The 5,739-nt window shown below is 40.7% G+C and overlaps 1 long non-coding RNA gene across 1 annotated transcript; it reads left to right on the top strand.

Annotated features, from left to right (window-relative positions):
* Positions 1–1,592: 1,592 nt before the first annotated feature.
* LOC144617364 (uncharacterized) lies at positions 1,593–5,133 on the top strand. The gene is made up of 2 exons (XR_013557768.2): positions 1,593–2,153; positions 2,851–5,133. It is a non-coding gene; the product is annotated as an uncharacterized LOC144617364 (long non-coding RNA).
* The last annotated feature ends 606 nt before the right edge of the window (positions 5,134–5,739 follow it).

Below are 5,739 nucleotides of genomic sequence, written 5' to 3'. Positions count from 1 at the left end.
TCTGTGGGCCATCTATTATTTTTAAGGGAAATCCAGGTGATTTTTTTAAGGTGACATTTGAAACTCTAATTGCCTTTGCTTTAGAAATGGCTGCATTTCTTGGTAGAGGCTATTTCCACAATGTTCCCGAGTCCTTGTGGACTCACAAGCCACTAGAAGCCTCAAGCCTGCAGAAAAGTGCTGCAGTAGAGAAGGAGAAAAAATTAGTAGCTTTTCTTGGAATGCGGAGTGCCGATTGTTTGAAACATTCCAAGTGTGAAGGATCATCTTAGGGGAACTGTAAACATCAAGCTGATAGAAGGGGCTCTTGAACTTCTCACCTCACCTAGGGAATTATTCCAGTGTTGTTTTCCTTATTGTCTGGAGGAGGTGTACAAGTGCTTCTCTGTTTTCTGGGTTTATCTTTTAAAGTCTAATCAGACTTGACGTGCTGCCATCTGGCTCCTCCTCAAGGTGCTAAAGAGACTCGAATGACCAGAAAGCCTTCCACGTGAGCGAACACACTCATGCCCTCATCCACACTTCTAATTATTTAAACTTCCAAAGGCTCTGAACTTAAAACAAGTGCTTCCCGGGGAAAACTGACTTTGCCCTCTTCTACCCACTCTCTCCTCTGACCTCAGTGCCTGTACAGGAACGTCAAGGGCATAAACTGGGTTGACATCAGGAAGCTTCCTCCACCTAAGACTGACAGGGAACCACTAAAGCTGGGAAGCTTTTCTCGGGTGGGGCTGTGAATTTCTGCTTCTCTCTCATTAATAAGAGAGTTTTACTTCCTTGGGCAAAATGGAGCATAGCTGTCAGTTATCCATGACAGAGAAATCATAATATTACTCTAGTTGATCTTCAGCACCCCTCTAACTTTTACGGAGTTATTTTGAGTGCAAACCAAATTATTTTTGGCTCTTCAAATGTATTAATCTTCATGAGGAGGAAACAGTATAGCAGAGTGTTTAGGATCTCAGTGTCAGGCACAAGTAGATTGAAATTCTGGCTCCCCCATTAACTAATTTGGTGTTTTGAGCATAATACTTTACCTATAATATTTATATATTATAAATATATAATGTGGAATGCCTAATAATGGTACCTTTTCCATAGGTACTAATAATGGCAGTACCTTTTCCATAGGACCTGAGAAGGATTAAATGAAAATATGCATATAAAGATCTGAGCCTATAGTTTAGCATGTAGTAAGTGCTCAATAAATGTAAATGATTATTGGTATTGGGACGATAAAGCAAGCACATGCGTGTGTGTGTGCACGTGTGTGTTTGTGTGTGTAGTTGTGTTGGGTGTGTGTTATCGAACTGCAGGATTCCTTAACCAAGGAATGGACTTCCTGATGGTTCTACTCCAACACCCATTGAATTTCTCCACAACTCCCTGCTGAGAAGTAGTCACTCTGCCTTCCAGAACAGAGCTCACTATGTCCAAAGGTTGCCCATGTTGTCTGCAGATAGCCCAGCTATCAGTAAGCTATTTTGTTCATAAGCCAAAAATATGGTTCCCGATCATTTTACTCTGTTGGCTTCTCATTTTCATCTGAGCAGCCTTTTGAAATCACACGAGACAAGTCTAATCTGATTTCCATTTCATGGTCCTTTTGGAATTTGAACACAGCTATAAGTAACCCCATGAGCTTCTTCTTGGCCAAGACTCTAGGCAGAACATGTTTATTTCCTTCCAGGGTTTGTCTCATGCCTTGGTCTCAGGACCCTCTCCATGCTGGACACTCTTCTCTGTTACCATGAGTGGTATCCAGGGCTCAATGTACAATTGCAGAAATGCTTTCACCAAGGCAAAGCTCACCTCTTTCGCAAAGAATTTTAAATCTCCTGAACCCCGTGAGTATTCCAAAAAGGCCATATGAAAGCAATCCATATGCCAGATCATGTTTTTAAATAGGAAATCCAGGATCCAGTAAATTTGAGCACAGAATTCCTCTGAATTGTGTGAAGAACTGACGGTGTTAACAGTGGAGCCTGTGCCTTTGTTTATCATTGTCTAACCGTGAGGTAGACTGGAGTCTTGAGGAAGCTGGATTCTAGATTCTCTTTTGAACTGTACCTTGAGAAGCAATTTTATGATTCAAGTTCCAGCTCAGAGTCAAGTTCAAGTTCAGCCTCTGCCTTTCATCAAAAGCAAATGTGGTAAGTTGTGTGAACTTGTTTACCTCTCTGATTTTAGTTCCTCACGCCTTTGAGATGGGGCCAAAATTCCTACCTCCCACGACCACAGTGAGAGAGTCCTGTGTCAGTGCTGTCACACACCCCACACAGGGTCCATAACCGGAAGGGTTCTGAGGTACGGCCCCTTGTCCACTTGTATTCGATGTAGCCTCAAGATTATCCATGTCACAAGGACTCTTTCTGCTTCCTTTTTTTAAAGTTTATTTATTGATTTTTGAGAGAGACAGAGAAAACGCACGCATAAGCAGGAGAGGGACAGAGAGTGAGGAAGACAGATGGAATCCCAAGCAGGCTCTGAGTTGTCAGCACAGAGCCCGAGGCAGGGCTCGAACTCACAAACTGTGAGATCATGACCTGAGTGGAAATCAAGACTGGGCAGCTTAGCCAACCGAGCCACTCAGGCACCTCTGCTTTCCATTTTTAAAGCGATCTGTTAGAAAGTTAAAGACTACTAGGAGACCTGACTCTTTAGGTCAAATAACTGTGGGATGGAGTTGGGAGTGTTGGAAACTATTTCCATAGATCTCACGTGACCGTGGGTAAGTTCCTGTCTCAGCCAGGTTCTCAATTTCCTTGTCAATGAGGATCCTGGTTACGACTGGAAGATTTATCTCAAATCTGATATTCTGTTATTCTAATGTACTCTTTCCCTTTCTAGTTTACATCACTGTTTGATACTTCCTGGAAGTATCACTAAATTTTGTTTCAACTCAAGAAACGTGTCGAATCAGAGAGAATAGACATCTTGGAAGCTTTCAAGCTAATGCCCCAAACAGTAATTTAAATGATTTCTTCTTCCTCCATTTTATGACCGGAGGAACTTTGGAGCTATACTGTATGTCAGCAGGTGCGTCATTTCAACCTCCCAGGGACGAGTTATCCTAGGAAGGATAAAGGAACAGGTCATTTATCAGTTGACTGTTGCTGAGAAAGAGGGATGCCCTTATACAGCCGCATGGAGGGTATCAGAGGGCCCACTCTTCTAACTAGCAAGATTGCTTTGCAGCTTTGCTTGAACGATGGCCCCACAGCAATTTCTACACACCCAGGCAAAATGACACATGATAAGTGGAGGAACAAAACAAGAACCCCACATTTCTATAACACCATACACTTTTCATCATGTTTACACCTACTGCAATGATATGGACCATAATATACAGCTCTACAGTTTGCAAAACAATTTTACTGCTACTCGTAACAGTATTTCTGCAATGTAATGGGGCATGGCAGGGAAGAACCAGACTGAAACTAGTATCAATTTGTCTTGATAGGAAAAAAAAAGAAAAAAGGACCTGAGCGAAGATACAGTATTTTGCAAGGTTTTATAGACAGAAAAAAGATGGAAAGAAGGAGCAAAATCAAGACTTGAATTCAGGTCAATTGACTCCAATCCTTTGTTCAGTTCAGCAGAACGCTTGCCTCTCACTTTCAGCAACTTGACTCCCACACAGGTGTGAATGCACAGAAGGACTGGTGGAAAAAGGATATCACCATGGAAAGGACATCATGGTGAAAGTTGGTAATTCCAATAACAAAGAGAAAATCTGCATGTCAGAAACATGGGGCCGTGGTCACTTACCAAGCAAAAAGACTTAGAGTCATAGCAGACTTCCTATCAGCACCTCTTGGGTATTAGGAGGCAACGAAAATTCTTCAAAGTTCAGATAGGAAAGGATTTCAGCACAGAACTCTATAACTAAACCATCAATCAAATGTAAAAGCAAAGACACGTAAGACACTTCAGGGTGTGCAAAACCTCATGAAGTTCACTGCCTTTATCTTCAGTTGAACAGTAATTTGGTAAAGAGGATGAAATATCAGTGGCAACAACAAAGGGTAAAGGAGACTAGAAATCAAGAGAGGGCACATGAGATGGAACATTGGAGGATTCGCCTTTAACCTGAAACATGTTCATGGCATAGAAGATTTACTTCCATGTGAGTCAATCCCTGGTTCTATTTTGAACCCCTGGCTCTCTGGTTCTATATTGAATAATATTTACATAATCATTCTGTTCATTCATTTTTTAATAATCCATTTATTATACAATCCCGTAAGATGTATTTACAATTATGGAAGAGACTATAAATGTAGTAAGTTTAGATAGTATAAAAATAATTACAAAGGAAAGAAAAACTTGAAGATAGAGGGGAATGCTATTGTCCTTTTCTTTACAGTGGAATTTATAGCTGCCTCAAGTTAAGCGATAAAGTAGGGTTTAGTTATTCATGAAAACAACATATAAAAGACCCAAAAATTAATAGTCCAGCTAACAAAAATTAGAAAGCGGAGAAAGTGAACAGGGGAGAAAAAGTGGAAGTAAGTAATGTCAGTGAGTATATTCTTCAGACATATCTAGGAAATAATACTCTGTCTAGAGTCAAGACCTCAAAAAGTAGGTTCCTAAGCACGTTATATAAAGTTACAATAATAATTACTAGTAAAACTAAAAAGAGGAAATGCTGACAGTGACGTCTCTGGGGAGAGGGGTTGGTGATAAAGCAGAGGATGATTTTACCTTACATTTTTGTTCTTCTGCTCTGTTTGACTATTTTAAAACTCTGCACGTGCATCAATTCTATATTTAAACAAAGGAAAACTCAGTCTATTTGAATATCTAATAACGTGGATGAACATCTAGATGATGGCTTGACTTGATGCTGGCACATACTTAAATCCATACAAAGAAAATAAAGATTCAAAAATCAGGTGCATCCCCTTTATTTGAAAAAACAAAGCATTGTGAGCCCCGAGAAAGAAAGTAACTCCCTCAAGAGTACTTTACAGAGCTGACCATAAAAGTCAGATTAATGTTCCGTGCAAGAACTGAGTTGAAGAATGATTGTTCACTGGCCGACATTGTCCCAATTTTGAAGCACAGTGGTTGTCAAATTTTAGTAACTTTTGGCATAATTAAATACTTGTTCTCAAAAGGAGACCTGAGCTTGACTTCCTTTTCTATCCCTGTCATTGTCTTGGTTAGTTAGTTATAAAATGGGATGAAACCCATGCCTACTTTACTAAGCAATGGATCTCCAGGATCTGGAAACCACCAAGTCTTAGACCAATGTTATTAGCACCAAGTTTATGCTTTGCTCGCCTGCCATCACATAGGGAAAAGCCTCTATAGACTTTGGATGGATTTACAGGGAAGCGAATATATTTTGTCTCTCATAAAGCCGGTCAAAGTGACTTGGGTAGAAATTCCAGGCCTCTGTGACCCACCAGGCCTTTGAATCAGATTGTTTCTGTGACAGGTTATAATCCTCTTCAAGGACATTTTACCTTTGGTTTATTGGCCATGCAAAGGTGCTGAACAGGGACATATGGATGTCCCAGCTATTTAGCTCTTTCTTCTTCCTTCCTTCCTTTCTTCTCTTTCTCCTCCAACAACTTTCCCTACCCCTCCTCCTCCTCCTCTTTTTCCCCTGCTCCTTTTTCTTCCATTCCTCTTTTCCTCCTCCTTCTTCTTCCTCTTCTCCTCCGTCTTCACCTTCTCCTTCCCCTTCTCCTCTTTCTCCTTCTTCTCTTTCTCCTTCCCCTT

Source organism: Panthera onca, chromosome C2 (genome assembly GCF_046562875.1).
Source record: "Panthera onca isolate mPanOnc1 chromosome C2, mPanOnc1 haplotype 2, whole genome shotgun sequence".
In the NCBI taxonomy this organism is placed as follows: Eukaryota; Metazoa; Chordata; class Mammalia; order Carnivora; family Felidae; genus Panthera; species Panthera onca.
Note: the sequence above shows the minus strand (reverse complement) of the source record. Positions and strands in the feature narration are given on the sequence as shown.